At 44.9% G+C, this 23099-nt stretch overlaps 1 protein-coding gene and 1 long non-coding RNA gene across 2 annotated transcripts in view; one reads left to right on the top strand and one right to left on the bottom strand.

Annotated features, from left to right (window-relative positions):
* The window catches only part of LOC135899751 (glutamate receptor ionotropic, kainate 2-like), a 166695-nt gene that overhangs the window by 52588 nt on the left and 91008 nt on the right, over positions 1 to 23099 (top strand). The gene's annotated exons all lie outside the window — the stretch shown is intronic.
* Positions 1451 to 10114, bottom strand: LOC139060490 (uncharacterized). Its single transcript, XR_011514870.1, has 3 exons — positions 9707 to 10114; positions 8503 to 8595; positions 1451 to 1627 (listed from the first exon to the last, which is right to left on the bottom strand). It is a non-coding gene; the product is annotated as an uncharacterized lncRNA (long non-coding RNA).

Below are 23099 nucleotides of genomic sequence, written 5' to 3'. Positions count from 1 at the left end.
AAAATCATCTTCCAACAACGTTCGCAGCACTGTTACACTCAGAACATTCATTTTTCACAATGTCGAAGAAATTTTGCACATCCAATAATTTATTTAAAATAACGACAATCATATCTTAAAACGCGCTATTACAGAATGTGGAAAGAGGTTTATTTGAAGTAAATATTTATTTTGCCATGCTCTAGTATTAGCAGATCTTGTCTTTCTTCTTTTTATCTTTTCTACGTGGACCGACAAATTGTAATGTCCGTCTTGGCGTTCTAAAGGTGGCGTATTAAAACCGAGAACTACGCACACATGTACAAAGAATCCTGCCAGTAGTCGGCAACAAGATGTAATAATTGCAGCAGCATATTAAAGTACTGGTTGCCCCCCCACTTTCATCCCTTCTTCCATAAGGATTCCGACTTCTCCAGATCCCTCCACGTAAAAGGGCACGTGCTGCAGCATTACTATGCACGGTGGCACAATGTTTCGCATTAGGCAAACTTAGAACGCCGGTAAAATTCGCTGATCTGTCGAAGCGGCGAACACATTATGTTGTGCAATACTCATTCTTCACGACTAAATCTCGCACGTACGTAGCTGCCTCACCCCAAACGTGGGTGTCTTGTTCTTGTTTGCAAGCAACGACACTTAATGCTCGGGACTGTATAAACGGCGAGACGTGTATGTCCTCCCGAAAATTTTTACGAGAAACGTTTATGACTTATGCACGTGTGTTCAGGCACGTATCGCAACCTTTTCTGTAGGATCATCGCACTCACGGCATTATCCAGAAGCTGTTTTGTGCGGTTCTTTGCAAGGCTGCAATTTTCTTGTAAGGACAGCGCGTTCGGCTTATATGACACAAGACGAGTTGCATCGGAAGCGGAACGTCAGCATTTCATTGCTTTATTTTACTTTTAGTTTTGTTCTAGGTATTCTCCACAGCAAGCTACACTGTAAAATAATTTACACCCCTAAGGGTTTTTTTCGGTTTCTATAACTAACCCCCTAGCACCCTTGAAAAAGGTGGGTTCTATAGGGAATTACACCCTTATGATGGTTATTCTATATTCCAATAACACCCTATCCCTTGAGGGTGTTTTGAACAACATATTACCCTTCGACCCACGGGGTGTAAGGGTGTGATCAGGAATATATTACCCCTTCACCTATCGGGTGTAATGAGCAATATAATAACCCTTGAAGTATGGCATGTGGATGCGGGTTCATATGCACTTCATTGTTTGTTTCGTAAGTCCACAGTCAGGCTAGCACACAGAAATGTTATGTATGGTGTGCATACAATAGGTAATGTGTTTCGAAACGCACGGCATAGCAACTTTGAGAGAAAACACATAATCATGTGTGATGGTCCCATTTACCACAGACACAGAGTGACTGCATGGAGGGTCATTTATTCTAGCTTCCTGTACAATATTTAGAGCTTGCACTATGCCTTGTATGTGGTGACAAGTCTTGTGGCCGTTCTACGTTGAAGAACAGTCTCATTCAAACCAAAGTTCCAGGGCAGAGGCGAGGATGATGCCTTTGTGTAGCTGCATTCCAATGTCCTAAGGCGAGCCATCATAGATGAAGCCATTTCTTCACTGATCGCTGTAGCCATCTGCTTCTTTTCTGCCTGCAAAATGATTTGCAATTTAATGTCAGAAAAAGTACACGAAACATGACAAGCTGTGCTTCCCTGCATCATTCACTTTAATATTTCAAGATCACATGAAGAGCAGGTTAAAGAAACAAGCACAGATAGTGTTTACTTCCAAGAAATCGTTATTTCGAAAGAATAAGGCATTCAATCTGCCACATCATGAATGTAGGAGAGACAGGCTACAGAATTACATGAGGGCAATTCAGAAATTATTGCCTCCAAGCCCACTACTTTGCTAATATTACAGCAAACATTTTGAACTCTATCATTTATGCACTTTTGTTTAAGCTATCGAATGTCACTTGCCTCGCCTTCCTATCTCTTCTCGTTCCAGAGTAATCGAGCAATTCATGGCATCCAGTGGTGACGTCCAGTTGAAACAACAGGCTGTAATTGAATTTCTGACTGTGGAAGGTTGTGCGCATATCAACATTCATGGCCATCTGACTGCAGTTTACAGGAATGCCTGTGTTGACATCAGCACTGTGCGGAGGTGGGCAAGGACTGTGAAAGACCAAAATCCTGCCTCATCAGATCTCCCGGATCAGCACCGAAATGGACGGCCCACAATGGCTTCTGATGAGGGTCATGAACATCAGGCAGATGAGTTGACTCGGGGCAATCGCAGGATCAAGCAACACCAGATTGCAACAACACTCGCCATTTCCGTTGGCTCAGTGAACCACATCATTAACGACCTGCGTTACAAGAAGACTTGCGCTTGTTGGGTGTCACGGTAACTGACAACTGACATGAAAAAGTCGAAGCATAGCCAACAAGTTCAATTCTTCTTGTAACCCAGGAGGTTTTTAATTATGTGGTTCACTGAACCAATGGAAATAGCGAGTGTTGTAGCAATCTGGTGTTGCTTGATCCTACGATTGACCTGATTCAACTCGTTTGCCTGATGTTGATGATCCTCATAAGAAGCCGTTGTGGGCCGTCCAGTTCGGTGCTGATCCTGGACATTTGATGCGGCTGGATTTTGATGTTTCTCAGTACTTGCCCACCTACGCACAATGCTGACTTCAACACCGGCATCCCCGTAAACTGCTTTCAGATGGCAATGAATGTTGAAGGGCGCAGAACGTTCCGCAGTGAGAAATTCAATTCAATTACAGCCCACTGTTTCAACCGGACATCACCACTGGATGCGATGCATTGCTCGATTACTTTGGAACGCGAAGAGATAGGAAGATGGGTAAAGTGACATTCTATAGCTTAAACATCAGTGCATTAATGATAAAGAGCCAAAATGTTTGCAGTACTACTGGTAAAGTAGTGGGTTTGGAGGCATTACTTTCTTAACCGCCCTCATATTACAGCAATAACGCTGTGCAGTTTGTTTTTGTGTGTGACATTTGACCCAAAACTAGAATTTAGTGATCTTAGGCTTCTAAATTCGCCTCACTGGTGTGCTGTTGATCCCTAATTGTCATGGTGGTTGCTCTGCAAATGTTTATGAAGCATGGTTCCTCTAAAATATTTGACACAATTATTTGTAACATATTCAACGAAAATTTTAAAATGTTAGTTGAGAGCATTACTTGTTTCGTTTTCCTGTTCTCTTTATACTAAGCATCACTAAGCTGACCTTTATTTTTTCTTAATCTCTGACTTACACAGTGGCTGGTAACAACCCCTCTGTCAGAACTATTTGGCATCTCTACTACAAAGAAGCCCTACCTACACCTTCTGACATCATCTTAGCCATCTCCACTAAGCAAGCACATAATCCTGCTGGTATTTTTATTACAGAGGTTTTCCCTAAAGATCTTCCAAGCAAGAACACTTTAGCATTTGATCATTTAGATGCTTTTAACTGAAACAACACAGTGAATCCATCATGCTTAACAGAAGTTTAGCTATTTTAATCAAAGCACAGTTAAAGCCTTTCATGTATGAAGTTTGTGATCTGCTTTCACTTGATCTTGCTGGTTATATGATTGTGAGTTACACTGAGATCAAACATTCTAATGGCCAACATCTTTCATCTGTGAAGCGCAGAAAACTTTAGTGCACTTGTCAGTGTTGTTACGGCATTCTTATATGTGATGATTAGGCTGCTGGCTGTTTAGCACTGTAGTAGGATTGTACAGGGTGATCATTTTTAAGTTTTATGGAATTTTAAAAAATGTCCTGCGGCAGATGGCATAATTCTTGTCCTTGAGCTAGATTATTTGAAGAGGTGGACATTACTAGCATGAGAAATCGAAACACATGCTCAACTAAATAAAAAAATCACTAATTAACTTCGTAACTAATTATATTACTGCACATATTGCAATTTATTAATTGTAGCCAGTGAGCTTGGAAGACATATGCATTTGAACTTCCAGAATGACACCAGTTTAGGAATATTTCCCTTATAAAGACCAATACACAAGGGTGTTCCCGTTACTTTTGTGCATCAGTGCATAAAAGCACATTTTGTTAAAAAAGTAAGTGGAACAACAGTGCATTTTTACAGCAAGTTTGATGGTGCATATCTCCAAACTGATGCCATTCTGGAAATAAATTCTAAGTAGATACACCTTGTAATGTCACTGGCTATGATTCGTAAATTACAATATGTGCCCCAGATATGTGGTGGCGCAGGCAAACACTCCCAGGGTTCTACTAGGAAACATAAATACCCAAGAAAGTGATGGGGAAACGGCGCCCGCAGTAGCTCAATTGGTAAAGCATCTAACGCGTAATGCGAAGACATGGGTTCGTTCCCCACCTGCGGCAAGTTGTTTTTTCATCCACTTTCATTTCCATTTATTTATCATTTCTTTATTTCATTTGTTAATAACAAGTAATTTACCCTAACTTGTCCTTGGTGTCAGTGTTTGCTGGTTTCTCAGGATATGATTAATAAACATCGGGTTTATCGGTTAAGCCGCTTTCTTTTCGTTTATATTAGCTATAATGTAATTCATTCGAAAGATAATAAAATTTTCTAATTAGCTTGATATGTTTCGATTTCTCGTGCAAGATATATCTGCCTGTTTGAATATTCCTGCTCAAGGACTAGAATTATGCAATATGCAACAGGGCTATATTTAAAAATTCCACAAAACTGAAAATCATCACCTTGTATAAAAACAGTGTGAATTTAAAAACAAGCTTCAGTGAACCTTACTGAATCAGCAAATGGCCAGTGTAACTAGTCTGATCATCCTGGAAATCTTTTGTAGCTTATAAGCATAGTGCATTTCAATTCCACATTTAGGAGTGCAAATTTTTCTTGAAGGCAGCTTTTTCTTTTTAAAGGGACCCTAACACGATTTTGGCGATTTTCTACAAACGTACTGAGTCGTTAGAGTAGGTTCTTCTGATCATTAATTGATGCATCTAAGTGCTCTGCGTAAAGCGTGTAATTTATTATAAGCTTTTAAAAATACACATCGCTGCCGATCGCAGCGCACTGCTCGGCGGAATTTTAAGCCGCCCCTACCCATATGATGCAAATAACCCATATTACGTCACATGGGCGAGCTATCTGATTGGCTGACCAGGGCGCGTGGTCGATAATTTTTCCAACTTTATGGTGAACAAATGATGCTCGTAATAGTTGGAATGTTAGTTACTTTGTTTTTGTAAAAAGAAAATAACTTAAAGAGAATACACAAGAATAGTTTTTTACTACACTTCAGCACTTCCGGCACACAGCAAGTGTCGTCTGCTTGTGTTACAACGTACTCCATTTTGACGAGAGCTCCACGGTCAGAGTCGGTCTCAGTCTTTTCGCGAGCACTATGATTCGACTTTGTTGCCTTGTGGACTGCAAACCTAGCGACCTGCAAACCACGAGTCCAGTATTAGGGCAAACGCAAGCACAAGGGGACAGGGTCTGGCCGCTTGACCGTGCCGGGATGAGCCACGAGATGTGCAGAAGGGCAAATGTGAACGGTCTGCACGGTGCAGCCACCTGGTGGCACAGAGCTCAACCATACACAGTAGCAGCAACGAAGTGTATTCTTTGCTGCTGGTGTGTATTTTTCACAGGAGTGTAATCATCAACACGTTGATTTATAAATGTTTAAAATGCTTTACGCTTGGTTAGAGCAATATTAGCGCTTTGTTTGACTGGTTAAGCGCTGCGCCAGCAAGTGTCTGGACCGTGCAGACCGATCAGGCTGCTCACGTACGTCTACGCTAAAGTTCCTTCATCAGCTTGAGTTTATGCCTCCAGTCATTTGCCGAAATGACCAGCTTGCCTGTTTTTAGCGGAGTACCGGACACGTTCGGCGCTACGACAGAATGCTCGCAACGCACGCTGCTTCGATAGCTCTCGGTCGACGGCCAAGCGGCTAGCGGAGAGGTCTCGCGCGGGAGGGGGCGTGCTCCTAAACAACCGGAAGTGAGCGATGTGACGTCGCATCGTGACGCTGAACCAGTGAAGGCGGAGCTTAGCGCCGCTCGCTCGGCGAGCGAGTTGAGGAGGAAAAGCATAGCTAGGGAGGAGGGTAACTTCTAATCGCTTGCAGCTCCATTAATACGTAACGCTTCACTTAAATTGTGGTGCGAATGTTCTACTTAAGCTGTACCCTACGCGCCTACAAAATTTGTCCGAACCGTTTCAGGGGCCCTTTAACAGCTAGCATCCCTGCCAGTTTGCTTAACCATAATGTAGCATGACTTCAACAGTACTGCACAATCAGACTTTTTTCTGCTCACAGTGTCTAGTGATGTGTCTTTAGCAGCTGAGATAATTGATGTTCATGCAGATAAACATCAGAAAACATTGCAATAACTGCCAAGAAAATGCAATCATGCGTTTTGTTTACAAAAGAGCATGTGCTCTATCTTCTGCCAGGTTTGTTCTCCATGTCAGGCTAGCACGGAACTTGCACAAGAGGCACCTTTTGAATCCATGAAGATATTTTATGAGGTTATGGTGGTGTCGAAACATAATATAAACCATAACACTTTAAACTATTTTATGAAACAGTTGTTTGTACAAAGATAGAAAAGGCACCAATTTTGAATTTATCACATTTGGTTTAGAGTGCCATAGTATAAATGGCCCGACTAGTACAGGTACGCAAACGGGCTAGTTGGTACTGGTCGATGACGTTAGACAATGTGAACATGACAAAGGATGGAGAAAGAGGCGATAGCATTTGTTCGATTTCTCGCCACTTTAGACGTCCCTTGTACAAGTCTGCGCTGTCGAACATTGTGGATCAACTAGTACAGTCTGAAAAAAATATGTCATGAAAGAAAACTTGGCTTTCAACATCGACAATTCTGCCTGTTAGGTATTATGGTTTCTTTAGAACTTATTTCTTTATACAAAGTCAGACCCATCAAGTAAAGCTCGCTGAGAAAGAAATGAAGAACAACATCAACACCTCTCAAGGCCCATGCATTAAAGGAGTCAGAGCATCGTACACATTACCTTTAAGTGCAAGAGTATTCTCTTTCTTAGGCAAACTGCATTTCTAGTTTCTTAAAGCCTATATATTTATTTGCCGCAGCTATGGGAAGATCACAAGGTGGAAAAGATGTGTTGGTGCAATTTCAACTATTATGTACAACAACAAAAGGTAAAGCACAGGAAGTCTCACTGCTCTTCTGTCTAAATGACATTCAGTTTCATTTGTCATGCCCACTCCTATCCTGATGGCAGCAGAAACAGGAAGACAGCAGCGTGGTTCAGAAAGCAGACGAAGGAGCTGATATCCTAGCTGACATAAAGAGTAAAGAAGGGAGCTGGTCAGGCCATGTAGTGCAGACTTGAGACATCATTAACTAGCGCGAAAAAGACAACGGACGACAGCTAGAAGCACACAGGACAGAACTCTAGCCTTCAACTGAAATTTTGGCTACACAGAAACATAGGATTCAGGGGATGCGACCTCGACCCATGGAAGCAACATTTATCTTTCCTTTTCCCTGCCTGACACAGGAGGTATCGGAGCAAATCGATGGGCAGGTTCATTTCGAGATACGAACACTCTTTTTTGGCGAGAGCCAGGGATGGGGTGCTTACACACCTATCACCCGCTTTTCGATGCGAAGTGCTTCGAATATTTTCATGTCGACCTGCATCTAGAGCCGCCTGGGCAGATGAGTGCTTTGAAACTGCTCAGTGCATGAGCACTTACAGCAATGATGGGCCAGATAGCCACCAGCCATGACAGCTGCCCTATCCTTGTTCCCCCAAGCAGTCGTTTAAACACCGACCTGTTTGGCTTGAGGAAACATAGGGCAGCTTTGAGTGCCTTGGTGGCTGGTGGCCACATGGCCAATCATCGCCATATGTGCTCATGCACCGAGCAGTTTCAAAGCAATCGTGTGCTCAGACAGCTCCAGAAGCAGGCACATAGGGAAATATATGAACCACTTTGCATCAAAAAAGCGGGGAATAGGTGTGTAAGCACCTGTCTCTGGCTCTTACCAAGAATGTTCGTAAGTGAAATTAACCTGTTCATAAATTTGTTCCGATAGCTCCTTTGTTGTTTCTGTCCGTCGGCATTCTGTGCATTCCATGTTTCAGTGTAGCAAAAATTTCAGTTGAAGTTTAGAGTTCTTCCTTATGTGCTTCTTGATGTCTTTTTCACGCTAGTTATTGATGTCTCAAGTCTGCAATGAGCACCAACTAGCCAAAGTGCCTTCTTCAACCATGTAATACATAGGGCATATAACCGGTGGCACATTCGAGTTACAGAATGGCTGCCAAGAGAAGAGAAGGGTAGTCAAGGACGGTAGAGAAGTAGACTATGATGAAGTCAAAAAATTTTGCAGGCTTCACTTTGAATCAGCTAGCGCAAGACAGGGGTAATTGGAGCTCACTGGGGGAGGTCTTCATCCTCCTGTAAAAAATATGTAGGGCAATTGTGATGAAAAAAGTATACCTGTCGGCTCAGACGTCTTCACTGCCTTTTCAGCAATGTGTAGGCCCAAGACAGCCAGTCGGTTCCCATGCAATTGCTTCATGCTGACTGTAACTGCATGGGCACAAGAAAACAACCCACCATTAATACCACCCGAGATTGACCACTCAATAAAAGAACCTCTCAAAACAGCAAATACAATTAAGCATTTACCAGCTTAATAAATACATATATAAAGGCCAAGAATAGTTACAATAACGATACCCTTTATACCTAGACATTAAAATAAGGTAGTGAAACGTACTCTAACCGTAGGACGCTCAGTGCAATTCATTTCAGAAATACTGCTGACAACTGACAGGACGCCTTAGGCAGGGTTCAGTCACACAACAAGAAAACAAATAGTAGTAGTAATAAGCACGCCTGCGTGAAACCAAGAAACGAGTTCAAGGACGAGAAAAACATTGATTAGGCTCGGTGTGCTTATTTATACAAAAAGATAAATTTATAAACAAATAGCGCAACCACGCGTTCATCCGCAACAGCACAAGAGCTTCTAGGACAAACGAGCACAACTTAAAGCGAAGGATAAGTACATAGCCGGGACGGTCGTGGTTCTTTTGTTTTGCATTAGTTCTAGTCATGAAAGCACAAGCATTGCAAGCTGCCGGCGCATTACCTACCACGGGACCTCCGACAAAAAAAAGAACAATAACAATTGAGTGAAAGTACGCAAGCGACATTTAATACGGTTGTCACACTGCATACTTTTGGCCGCGATCGATCCTGACTGGAATCGAATTTCTGGAGGCGTTTGGCCTCGTTGCACAATCGGCGGACGGGAGCCAATCGCGGTCGAAAATTTCGATCCAGAACAGGCTCAATCGTGATCGAAAGTGGCCGTGTGACACCGGTATAAGTATGCGCCCATCTTTAGTAACAGAATGAACTAATTAGCCAAACCAAAGTATTATTTACCTGCCTGCGCCGGATACTGACGCGTAGCAGTACTTAATTCTCTACAACTCTAGTTGAGGACACGTGAACAATGAAACATTCTTTTTTTTTTCTTTTTCACATTCGGTGCCCATAGGCTACGCCTGGAGTACATATACTACACTCGCATCCAACACACCTTGTGCTGTCCTTTAAATAAATTGCGCGAAGATTACTACCACAATGACGCACCATAAAAACGCGACGCTGAACGTGGCTACGTACGTACCTTTTATATGAGCAGTTCATGCGCCTTGCAAAAGGCCCTCGGTTTGAAGGCGGAGCGCTGCCACGATGTGTACTGTGGGCACACCATTTCGATTACGTAGTGGATGGACGATGTTGACGATGGATTCCGCCGAAAAACAAAACGTCCACTTCATCACTGTTCAGGCCGAATGGAAGATGTTTTCTCCGTCGCCACGAATGACGGCCGTCGTAGGCGTAGTAAACACACTGTCACCAAGAAACACCGATGTCGTAGGCCGCTGCTGCCCTTCTTTCTCACGCACAATCGCGTCGTCTTCACTCCGGACGCTCACTTCGCGTTGATGAGCACAATAGTACGCGAGAACAACGAGGTGGTACAACCTAAACGCAGCAAAAAACAATCTAATTACTCACAACTTCAAGAATGTCACGGAGAACACACATGCACCCGACGGCCCGCCGGCCCGCCGCGAGAAGTAGGAAATGACGTAGCGGCGATGGCGGCGACACCCGTCGGGGGAAGTTATTTCAATTTCGGTTTCGTTTTCAATGCATAAAAACACATATTCTTTTAAACTACGTGTGTGTATTACTTTCAAAGCTATTTATTTTACGCTACCTCTAAGCCATTTTCTGTGTTTACGGGTAGTTTCACTGGAAATTTATTCCCAGAAACATGGGCTGATATCAAATCAAATGGGGCAAAGGTGGGCTGGTAACTGCGTGTAAGTGAATTTATTTCTCGATGCTTTTTTTTTGTTTGTTTGCTTGGACGTTCATTTGTAAAGAGACGTGGCCCTTCCTGATTTTATAAGATACAGAGGTACTTGCGAGTCTGTCTTTTCTTTTATGCGCAGAGAAAGAGAGAGAGAGAAAAAAAGCTGTATTCGGCATTTTCAAGAAGTTCACAATGCTCATATTTCTGAACTGGTGTGCTCACGCAAATTTTAAATAGCTTGGATGAACGGCAGATATAAAAGTACTTGCATAATAGCTTTCTAAACGTATAGGCGACACCACGAAATTTCACATGTGCAGAACTACACGAAAACCTTAAGTTTCCAAGTACGAAGTCTTTGCGTGGTGTCGTGAAAGTGCAACCGAAGCGAATCCAGATCTCGGGGGTTTTTTTTCTTTCTTTTTTCTTAAGAGCGGGTGAGCAAGTGCGGCCGATGACCGCTCAAAAGAAAGAACAAATATAACAACGACTCCTCTTTGGTGGACAGCCCCGTGAGTTGTCGCTTACAATCTGATGTCGGTCTTTGTCTTACTGCAGTTGCTTATAATAGCAGTTTGACGGGTAATGAGGAAGATATATTCACAATCGAGGTATTTTGTGCATGCGGTAGACAAGTCATTTTCAACCCAACTACTCTCGCCCTCAAACTACCACGAGCAGAGCAATTTAGTATTGTTCCTATTCAATAGCTGTGCCTATACCATCGCCGAACCCCTTTGCTCGGCGAGGGTGCAGCTGTGGTAAAGGCTATTGAATGACAACAACAATTTCTTGGTAAAGTGTGGGAACTGTGATGACATTTCGTCTGGGTGTTGGCTTTAAGCATTCGCTTGTCTCCCCTTAGTATCATACTGTCTCTCCTCTGCGTTGTTGCATGTGAGTACAAAAAAGGAAGTGCTGCACCTTCTGCACTACTTTTGCGGTGGGTTGGGGTGGGCAGAAGGGGGCTAACGCATAATTAGTCTTCCAGAGGGCATTGTGTCGATGGACAGGGTGTTTCAGTGGGCACTGTGAGGGCCAAAGAGGTCCAAGAACTATTGTAGCGATGCCCACGAAGTTCTCGCTAAAAGGACTCGCACACGCCTTCCCCGCGTCCCTCTCATGTTCATTATGCACGCCCTCAAACCACCCACCGACGCGGCTGGCAAGCCAGTGACAGCAGCAGCAGCAGAATTGGAAAGAGTGACGGAGGAGGCATAGAAAGCTTCGTTTTAAAATCTGGCAGAACGCCCCTGTGCACGCTGTAACCTTCAATCCAGAGCTCTGGTGTTTTGACAAAATTCAATTTCATTCTGCAAAGTATTTCTTTCCCGTATTCAGCATGTGCATCTGTCCTACCCGTCTAGCGAGGGGAGACGGGCGAGTCTCGCGAGACGGGTCTGCATATGCCAAGACATCGCGAACCTACTTGGCAGGTGGGCAGTAGCGCGCACACTTGAAAAATGGCTCACCACTCTTCCGTGAACAAAGATGGGTCTGCAAATGCCCCTCCAATTTCTGGAATCTCGTTATATCTGCAATGATTGGCTTAATATGCTATTCATGCATGCAATAATACTGTCTCCAGTTTGGGAGGGGAAATATGAGTAAATACCGCTGTTAGTAGGCGTTGTAAATACTTTATGCATCGCAAGTTGTACGTTGGTTCTCTATACTTTCTTAGATTATTCTCCCTTTCTTTTTGAGCACTCCGTTCAGGCAGCTGTTTGTAAGCCAGCAGAACTTTCCCTTACTATACAACTACAAACTTAACAGTTTCTTTTTGTACAGCCAGCATCGTAAATTGACGCAGACGCGAAGCCATGAGCGTTTTGCACGGCTCTTTCCGCAGATGCTGCTTGAGCAAAGCATTGTGGTGGGTTGTTTGCCAACGAACCTACCTTGCGCTTGGTGTGTCGTCTTCTTTCACGTCCGTGTCGTTTTTTATGTCGCGCAATATCATTTAAGCAAAAGAACCTACCTTGTTTATAAACTTGAGAGAAGCAGAACGAATGGGGGTTATTGATTCGGCGAAAGAAGGTCAGGTGGGGTCAAAGCTTCTCGAATCGGCGTATCTTTTGTCCGCGTATTGTTCGTCGCACCCTTTTCTGCCTGTTTTGTCATGCTTGAAAGAAACCTAGACGACCGCACTGCTTTAGAGCAATTGTGGCGCGTCCAGCTGCATGCTGTCACGTGGCCTATTCATTTTGCTAGATTCCGGGCGTCCCAAAAGCAAGAGCTCCACTAGTTCTGCCGTGCTGAAAACATTTTGAACATTTTTCTTTTGGTTAAATACTCAATACTAGAAAAAGTAGGTGCGCGCTTTTGGATTCCTCGGAATTTGTGCGTTAAGAACTGTGTGCCACCTGGAACACTGTGACATAGTAGATAGTAGTGCTTCAGCAACAGGTTTTTCGCAGGACATATTTAAAGAGGGCTTATCAAAACAGACAGTGAAACGGAGGGGGACTCTCTTCAGGAGTTTTGTCGGCACTGAAAGCCCGACATGTCTCGGGGGGAAGCGGTTGGGGTAGGGGAGGGCACATTTCTGGATCCGCCACTGGTTTTTAGTGCCGTGGGACACGCCGTCTCTTCGTGCAACTGTATGTTTGTGAATGTGATAAAAACAAACAAAAACACCCTTGCACCCACCCCCAATATTCTTAGTCAGTGCACCCTTTCGGTGGGTAAAAGGGTGTTATGGCACCTAGAACTTCCCTATGCTTCGCAAAAAGTCATGATGATGGGATGTTTCTTGAATGAAAACACCCTTCAAGGGTGTTATGATTCGCAATTCTCACCATCAAGGGTGTAAATTATTTTACTGTGTAGAAGACAATCTCAAAGGATTTTCACGCTAACAACGATGGACGTATAGTGTACGAAGATATTCGCTCGCTTTATTTCCACGCTAGAAATGTAGCAGTCATGTATGTGCCGCATTAGCCGTACCCTAACACCCGCGCACGCTACAACCACGCACGCCTTATTGGAAGGCTACAGCAGGAGTGATATCGCCACATTTTGCGATTTCGCCTCATTAGTGAGTCCTAATGCCTGGAACTTTTTCACAGTGTCAACTAACCAGAACATCTACTGAGAAATGCGAATAATATCATTTGCTTGATCCGGGAGACGTTTACCTTCTTCGAAAACGTTCAATCAACGTGTTTTTCACCGTAGGTACCCGACAATATGCTAGGACAAGTGTTGTGCTCAAGATTTCGCTTCATTTAGCAAACGTCTATGCTGGGTGCGCTGTTTTATAAAGTGGGGAAAACTTGAAGGGCAAGATTTATCGATTGCAGTGTCAAGGGCGTGTCGGAAGGAATAGCGTTTTTGTTTTATGCACCTGTGAACAATGAGTCAATCTTGAACCTACCACGTAGAATTCGATGCTGAACTACACGTCGTTTGTAACTCTCATACTGTTGTAGAGCGTATTTTAAGATGTGGATAGTGTACATGCTGCTTTTTGATGTCATACTTATGCTGCCTTGGTTTTTTATTGAGAAGGGAAAATTATAGTACATTGTCTTGAAACAAATTGCAGGGATTTTGCATGCAAAGCTTTCTTCAAGTGAGCCTGAAATCCTAAACAAAGCTTCCCGAAAGCTGCAATAGATGCTCAACCTTGCGCTATTTCCCCAGATACATTTTTAACCGACACCCAACAAACAGGTGTAAAAGATGACCTGGAACAGTCTGTACCCGTGCATTTAGGAACATAATACAAAGCCAAGAGTGAAGTGTTATGTTAGGTCGAGTACATTCGATGGAATGCAGTCACTTTCGCGAGAATTTACCAGAGTAGTGCGATACACGTTGTAGTCAGTTGGTGAAAGCACTCGTGTAACTGTGGTAATGTCTTGGATGGGTTGGTTACCCCTATAGACGCCGCCACGTCAGGTGCTGTACAGTCATGAAATTGTGGGAAGACGATTGTATCCTTTAATATGATCGACCAAAAATACCACTCCGGTTCACTCGCCCGCATCACACACCACGAGCGATTGTATTGCTAGTCACTCTTTGACTATATACGAAGCGTTGCACGATTTATTATTTATTTATTTGATACATACTGCCGGCCTGAGTGTCAGGCCTTGGGCAGGAGTAAATCTTGTTTTCGCTACGCTTTTACCCCACGATAGCGTATTGCTACCATAGTTTGTGACACTAATATATTAAGAATCCCTGAAGGAATATAACACTAGCGTTAACCTGAAGGGAGCGTTAGGCAGTTCGTCATACTTGAGCACATAATTCAGAACCTACCGCAAGCACTTAAACTTGACACTCTTGGCCTTACTGGTGATTCGCTGGTCCCAGGTACTACTTCACTCGTGTCACACACGCCTTCAACTAAACGATGCGTCTGTCGCTGCTGCTCTGCACCCTGCGCCCCTGGTGATGCCTGCACTTTGCAAATTTGTCATGTGTATACGCACGCCTCGACCCATCTCTCTGAGGCCGTATCTAATCTGGGCATACATATACTCGAGAGAAGTGTACTCTACCGAAATATGGCTTCCTGTTTCGTTTGCGAGAACTTTTGCATATCGCGTCGAAATGGCCGCGAGTGCTGACTGTGAGGATTACAGAAGCGAGGAAAGACCATCGAACAAGTTTTTTTTTTTTTGCCACCATCCTCGCTAGAGCACACGCAGACTCGCAACCCCACTAGCGCGCCACTCTGACCGACCGCTTTCCGGGCTGCCGTTCTTGGAATTCTGTCCTGCGCGGTCACCACTTCCGCTCTCTGTTTGCCCGCGCATGTAGGTTTTTCTCTCGGTCTACGCCCATCTCTGCTTCAATTTCAACTTTTCGGTCTCCTATTACTCCTTCCTCGTTGTAGGGTGCAAATGGGAAGTTTGCCTTCTAATTAGCCTTCCTGCCTTTTCCCATCTCAGTTATCTCTCTCTTTCTCTATGCATAGCGTACATTGGTCTCGTGCTACGAAATTACTAAGGACAGTGGATGCTGTTTAGCTTCAATTATCAGTAAGGATCACTTGTAATAGCGATAGAGTCACCGAGACTGATTTTTTTAAAATTTTCTACCCGTTCATGCCTCCCAGTGAGCATACGTTTACGCGCACCGCTGGTATCCTCTGTGTCATTCTACTTTAACTTTAAGGAAATATGCAAGCTGAGTCACCATAAAACACCGATGAAAAAAGATTCTCGTCAAAGTATCAGCTTTACTTGTTCTTGTGGTTCTCTTTTTGTGCTGCGACGTCATTGGCACTATTCGTGTGTATTGTATCAGCAAAAAGTATGTTCATAAGAACTTAATAAAATTATTTATTTATGCCATACAACTGTGATATATTTAATAGACGTGAATGATTTCGTCAAAGTTCTCTATACTTTACGCCACACATTGATACATTTTCAACTATGTAGGAATGGCAGCCGCGAAAAGACACCTGGGCTGCTATTTTGTAGCGATGCCTTGTGCCTTATTCTATGCTATTCTTATCATCCACCACACACGGCCGCCTGATCACGTTGATAATGTGGGCAGACCGTCGCTCTGACCACTGGCCAAGCGCGAAAAGCCGGAAAAAGCATAGCATGGGAAAAGGCATCGCTACAAAATACCGGCCCTGGGGCGCTATAATATAAAACTATTCCAATTCTGTGATCAGCCTTCTGCGATCGGTCAAAAACTTTATTGGACCACCCCGACTTCACCTGTCTGTCACGCGACGTCACGAAAACCGCGATAGCTCCCCATTTGATATGACGTGTACACACCGATTACGCATGATTTTACCACGCAAAAGAAAAATAGTTATTCCTGATTCGATGCCTTTTCGCCATTAGCCCCCGACTATTGGTCAAAAGTTTCGGGCTGCATTCACTGCACCAGCCTGTCGCGCGATGTCACAAAACTGCAAAAACTCGCCGCGTCAAAGTGACGTGTACGCATTAAAGACGCATTAATATGCCATACAAAACTGAATTTTGTTCTGAATAGCTGCAGGCTGCCCCGTTCTGAAGGGAATGAAATATGGCTGCCGCCGATCGCTCAGGCGCTGGCTACTCACAGCTGCCGGAGAGCATGGGTTTACTTGTGTATAAAAAAACTTATTGAGTAGCCGTGTAACGTTTTCGAACACTTTTGGCACGTTTACGACCTCGTTCTGCCAACTATCCGTTGCTGCGGATCCATTTTAGCGTCATTCTTAAGCTTACTTTGCATGCCGCCGCGATTTTCGACCAGCCACCGCAAGCTAAGTAAGGGAAAGCGGACCAATTGCAGACGCCGGCTCCACCTTCTTCATCCGGTTATCGACTGTCAGTGCAGTGGCTCGGTGCCATCGAATCCCTCTCCACTTGAGCGTGCTCCTCGCCTCTTGTCAGCCAATTAGGTAAGACAAGCCGCTCAGTGTAGGCTATGTTATTCGTTTTTCAAGCAAACAAAAGTGACCTCCTATGAACGCGCAGAGCGTTTTATTGGTCTGTTCAGACAACACCGTGGGTGACGACCCGGTGCGTGCGTCGGCGGTTGCGCAAATTTTACATCAAGAGGTTAGAGTAAAAACATACTGGAATAGTTTTACGTTATATGACCCGTGGGAACTGCATCGCCTACAGAAAACGCGATCGCGCAATGTCTCGAATGCCTTTAAGAGCAGGGCCAGCATTTCCATCATTGTTCTAATGTTCAGAAAGTGAGACAGTGACTCCTAATGACAATTGGAATGGAATGGAAAGCAATTTTCGTTTCAAGGCTGGAGAGACTAATGAGCTGCGGAAGAGAGCAGTAAGAGAGAAGAAATGTACGGTATCCATGATAGGGCACACACTTCAACTTCATTTATCAATAGGCTATAATTTCGAATGAGTGATCGAGGTTTAATATTTTTTGGAATGCAGACATTTGAATCAAAATTGTTAAAGTGGAGGCGCAGTAGCTAATTCCTAGAACGTGAACCAGATTCTGCTCAGGCGCATACTTCTATAGCACGCCTTTGATCTAAGAATGACACTTAAGATACATGCGCTCGTAAAACAAGAATTTTTTTCATAAGCTTCAGGAACACCGAAAGAGCGGATCCAGTTCTCGGTCATAATTTAATTACGTTTCAGTTTGCCAGTCTTGTAAGTTTCGGTAGTCTGCAGTTCCTGCAGCTACGTAGGCTTCCTTTAGAAATGTGCCCGTTTCAAATTAGGCAGACGAGCGTCGTGAAAAGGCACGTTGTTAAACCTGGTTTCGTGGTGGCCCCTTCTTTGTTAAAAGCGAGGCGCATCTAATGCTGTGCAATGTTACCAGTGGCCAAAAAAAAGGCATTTCGCAAGCATGTTGGCGAAGTCATTAGCGCCAGCTAATAGGCGAGACACCACCGCGCATACAAAGAAACGGCGCTCGTTAATCGTCGGGTTCTCGGAAGCAAAGTAAGGCTCGGCCCCCTGTGTATTCGCTATACCACTTCGTAGGCGCCAAGAGAAGTCAGCGGCCTCTGCAGCTTCAGTGGGTGTCTTGCACGAAGGCACCCGTGTAGTGGCCCCTATTTAGACGGGGTAGCAGACGCCTATCAATTTAACGCGCTAAGCGAACATCCCTGCCGCGACCAAATAGAGTGTGCTTCTTTTGTTTGAGATTACGAGCAAAAAAAAATAAAGAACGCGCAGTTAGTTGAGTCGTTTGTTTTCTTAGATTTGACACAGAAAAAAACATAAAAAGAAAGGGCCAGCTATCAAATGAACAAGGCTATGAGGACTGAGATAAAATTTCTGTCTTTTCGGTGTTTCTTATTACACTGCAGTTCGCGATTATGTTTTCCTTAATTTACCTAGCCCCGTAAAATTGGCCAAAGCGCCAGCGACGAAATGTAGCCATGCTTCTCCTTTCTTCTGCTGTCAAGATCCCAGTGTCGCATGGATGAGAAATTGAAGACAGGCACATTGCTACCCATGATGTGTGCTTTCTAATTATTTGGTCCCAACTGGCACACCTGGCCAAGGAGAGCGGCTAATGTATTATGACCATTATTGCCTTCGTGGGTTGTAGGCAATGTGACTAGCGACTGCTCGCTTACAACATAGCTTTATACCCATTAGCTACCGTTTGCAGGACTGTTGCTCAATAAAGAGAAGATCATGCAATTTAACTTTCGCACGACTTTAGGGATTATCTGCTTGCCGTATACTTTAGGAATTTTTTAATAGTTACTTCCACACTAAAATGTTGATGAGCTGACCTTTTTCCTGATGATGTTCATTACAATAAATATATTAGCTCTGCAGCGTACGTAGTCGCTATAGGTGCTATGTGCACTGTTATATTACATATGCTTGAGATTGTAGTTGCGTAATATTTGCCTGAATTTTGTCATGATTCTGCAGCCTTCATGGATTGTGCTCTAGGGGGCAGCTTAATGTTTATTTATCATTTATTATTTGCAGGCTGCAGAGCCTAGGTGACTAAAATAAGGGTAGATAAAAAGGAAAACATCCTCAGTAAGCCGGAAAGGATCGACGATGTGGGCATTCGGTGTTAATTTCAAACCATTCCGCTTGGTTATTGCGCCTGAAAAAAAAGAACTAGTACTTGAATCGCAAATAGCAAATCTTTGATAGCGGCACCCGGGACGTGAGAGGGATTCTCGCCCTGGATCTCACTAAGGCGTTCGACACAGTGTTTCATAGATACATTCTGCAAGCCACGGCCGGGATAGGCCTGGGAGTCAAATTCCAGGCCTTCGTCATGTCCTTTCTCATGAATAGAACTGCTACTATTCAGGTGGGGCAGATTCGGTCGAGCGTGTACGAATTGGGAGCTCGGGGTACCCCTCAGGGATCAGTCATCTCGCCACTGCTCTTCAATATCGTCATGAAGGGTCTATCAGATAGGCTGGGCGGCCTCCAGGGCATAGGTCACGCACTTTACGCAGATGACATCACGATCTGGTGCCCAGGGGGCTCCCTCGCTGAAATGGAGCAAGCTCTACAAGCGGCCTTGGACGAGACGGAGGCTTACCTCGCGGACACGGGTCTCAAGCTGTCTACGAGTAAATCGGAGCTGTTGCTTTACAGACCCGCAAGGCAAGGGGTTCGGGGTCTGACACCCCTCAACCAGCTACCCGTGGCATTATACGCGAATAATGGGCAGAAAATTCCCAGAGTCGACTCAGTTAAGATCCTAGGCCTGCTCATAGACGCGAGGGCCTGTAATGCCAGAACAATTACCCACGTTACAGCTAAAACAGAGAATATGTTGCGGCTAATTTCTAGGGTGTCCAACCGAAAGAAGGGGTTAGGTGAAGACAACCTCCTTCGGATGTACAACGCGTTCCTCATGAGCCATATTAACTATGTGGCGTCAGCTCTAGTGTGGACAAAAACGGAAAAGACCAAATTAAATACACTCATGCGCAAGAGCATCAAGAAAGTGCTAGGCTTGCCTATTGCCACGAGCTCCGACAGGCTAGATCAACTCGGTATGCACAATAGCATAGACGAGATCATAGAGGCACAGGTCACTGCCCAGGTGGTTAGGCTATCGTCGACCCAAGCTGGCAGGTGAATTCTCGACGAGGTTGGCATGGCTCCTAGGATAATGGAGGACCGGCGTATAACATTGACACGAGAAACGCGGGCGACATACCTGGTGAGGCCCTTCCCGCGGAACGTACATCCGCAGCATAACGAGGGTAGACGTAAAGCCCGTGCACGAGCCATATTGAAGAAAGTTAGGGAAGACAGAGATTCCGCGGTCTTTGTCGATGCGGCGCAGTACGGGAACAGGAGAGTGTTCGCGCTGTCGGTTGTAGACGGGCGGGGGGTTCTTCGGTCCTCGGCCTCGGTCAGAGCGGCCACCGCGAGTATAGCAGAGCAAATTGCGGTTGCGCTGGCCTTGTGTGATCCAGAGCGCACCTACATTTACACCGACTCGAGAGACGCAATCAGAGCTTTCGGGTCGGGTAACCTCGCACGAGAAGCGGCCTCCATTTTAGAGAAAAGGGCTTGCTCCGGTTTTCATTACATCACGTGGTTCCCCGCACACATGGGGACGAACGTTCTCGAGGGATTCCCAAACCTCAACGAGCTTGCCCACGACCGTGCGCGAGAACTAACGCGCCGCGGCGGTCTGGAGGCTCCGGAGGGGCAGGAAGGGCCTCAGCAGAACGATCCACTCCTCACATTTAATGAAATCACTAAACATTACCAACTTGGTCGGAGAATTTATCCTCTGCCTCACCCGAAGCTCAGTAGAGGTCAGTCAGCTACACTTAGAATGCTGCAGACGGGATCTTTCCCGTCGCGGGGATTCCTCAGTAGGATCTACTCGGATGTGGGCCCTAGTTGTCCTGACTGCACTGAAACCTTTTGCTCAATGGCTCACATGCTCTGGCGATGTCCCGCGTTGCCTAACGACTTCCTCTCCAGCGAAGCCGAGTGGGAGGAGGCCATCAGAAGCACGGTACTCCGAAAGCAAGCCCAGGCTATCCAGAGGGCCCAGGAAAGAGCGGAGCGTCACGGCGTTCTGTCCTTTACGTGGGCGCGGCCAGCGGCTACAATGGCCTCCCGTTAGGAGGTCCTGAAAGTAGCTCCTCAGGACTAAATAAAGTTCGTTGTCTGTCTGTCTGTCTGAATCGGTTTTTTCTGACGAAGTTTTGTGGTATCGACAAAGTCTGAGTGATATATTTATCAGAATTTGCCGATACCTTTAGACTATCCATGCGTGAAAACCTTGACTCTAATACGGTTCGTTAAACGGGTCAGCAAACTTTTGGTGCAGCGCTCGCGAAAGAGATACACTTTATTTCAGAACGACTCTTAGTCCGGGTTGTCACTGTTGTTGTCCCTGTGAGTCGCAGGTATAGATGCTGGGTCGATTTGTTGATATGCAGGAATGTGTTTAATGTAGGCAACCACCAGTAGCCATAGCGTAGGTGGAGCACTTGCTGTGGAGCAGTCTAGCTCTCTCTGGCGTTGGGAAGTGATTTTCGAGCGAAACAAAATTTGTGGAGAAGAGAGTCCACTGGGCATTCCCAGTAAGTATGGAGCGCGTTGAGGTATTTGCTTCAAGTGTGCCAGTATGTCACACAGACACTGCGCACGATGTAATACAATACAAAACAATACAACATAATACAAATGCAGCACGTTGAGAATATACGTTCACTGCAGAGGCAGGGTCGTTACGGAGAACACGGGAACGGTAACGATTATGGGAAACACACCCTATAGAGAAAACAAACTACTTAGTCCCGAGAGAGAGAGAGAGAGAGGGCTCTTTATTAGAAAAACAGAGAATTTTGCCGGCGCGTATATAACCGCTGGCATGCTACTCTGTATAGGGATGGGGAATGGGATTAAAAGATTCCAGATAAGAGTGGGAGAAAAAAAAAGGATAAAAATAAATATGAAATGTCCGACTGGACCTGATACTAATTTTTACAGGTGACATGGCGGGTAAATTTAGGCTTTTGTATAGGAAGGATGCAATTCTTAAAGCTTTCCTATATCAATTTCTGTCAGGTATTTGAACAATAAATCCAAAACCCATCGCTGTTTTGAAGGGCCGGGCATTGGACCTAAGATGGTCGGTAACGTTAATGGTTCGGGGCAAATCATGTCCATTTGGTGCTCAAAAAATTGTCTCTCGTCGCGGTATGCGGGGCATTCTAGTAATACGTGCTCAATTGTCTCTAAGTTGCGACAGTTATTACAGTATGGGCTAGTGGTAAGTCCTATGCGGTACAGATAATTGTTCGTGTATGCCACAGTCAGTCGAAGACGATGGTACAATGTCTCTAAGTGTCGAGGAAGTGGTCGTGGAATTTTCGGTCTCATTTCTGGGTGAATGTAACGTAGGAAGTTGTCTTGGTGAAGCGGCAGATTCAAGATGCGGTCTTTTTCTTGATAGGCATATTTTTTTGCCATGGTTGAAGCGTCGGCTTTTGTAAAATATGTTCTTCTGAATTTGCGGTATTGGAGTCCATTTCTGGCAGCTTCGTCCGCTCTTTCATTTCCCGAAATGCCGGCATGGCCAGGTATCCACTGAAACTTTATGCAATGCCCAGCAATCTTAGCCCTGTGGTGAAGATAGGCAATGTCAAATGCTGCTGGTTGATTATTGCAACGCTTGTGCCTGTTCCACATACTTTGTAGGGCTGCTTTTGAGTCTGTGAAAATCACCCATGTCTTTGGCGGCTGCTGACGAAGTACATACACAAGGGCCTCCTTAATGCCATATAGCTCCGCTGAAGTAGATGATGTCGCTCGCTCAAGACGAAACGAGAATCGTTGCCCTGTAGAGGGAACAAAAAGTCCGCATGATGAACGATGTGGGGTTGTAGAGCCATCTGTGAAAATGTGCGTTGCGGCTGCGTATTCTTTGTGCATATATTCTAAAGCTATCTGATAAGTCGCTGCTTGAGGCATTTTCTTTTTCGCACTGATTCCAGGTATGTATGGCACGATTTCCAGTGGGGACAGTGTCCATGGTGAAATGTTTCGCGGTATAATTTGTGACGTCTGAGCAGGAATCGAAATAGATATGCTTCCGACGGCCTGCCCAAAGCTAGATGTAGCACAGGTTCTGGAAATATCCTTTAAAAAGTGAGTCTTCGTATGAATGACGTGGCGGAGGTGTATCCGAAGTGTCTCCTGCGAACAGAGCACTTCCAGAGGCAGGCATCCGGCTTCTGCTACAGTCCCTGAGCGGGACGACCCCT

The sequence above is a fragment of the Dermacentor albipictus genome, chromosome 5 (genome assembly GCF_038994185.2).
Source record: "Dermacentor albipictus isolate Rhodes 1998 colony chromosome 5, USDA_Dalb.pri_finalv2, whole genome shotgun sequence".
NCBI classification, from domain to species: domain Eukaryota; kingdom Metazoa; phylum Arthropoda; class Arachnida; order Ixodida; family Ixodidae; genus Dermacentor; species Dermacentor albipictus.
Note: the sequence above shows the minus strand (reverse complement) of the source record. Positions and strands in the feature narration are given on the sequence as shown.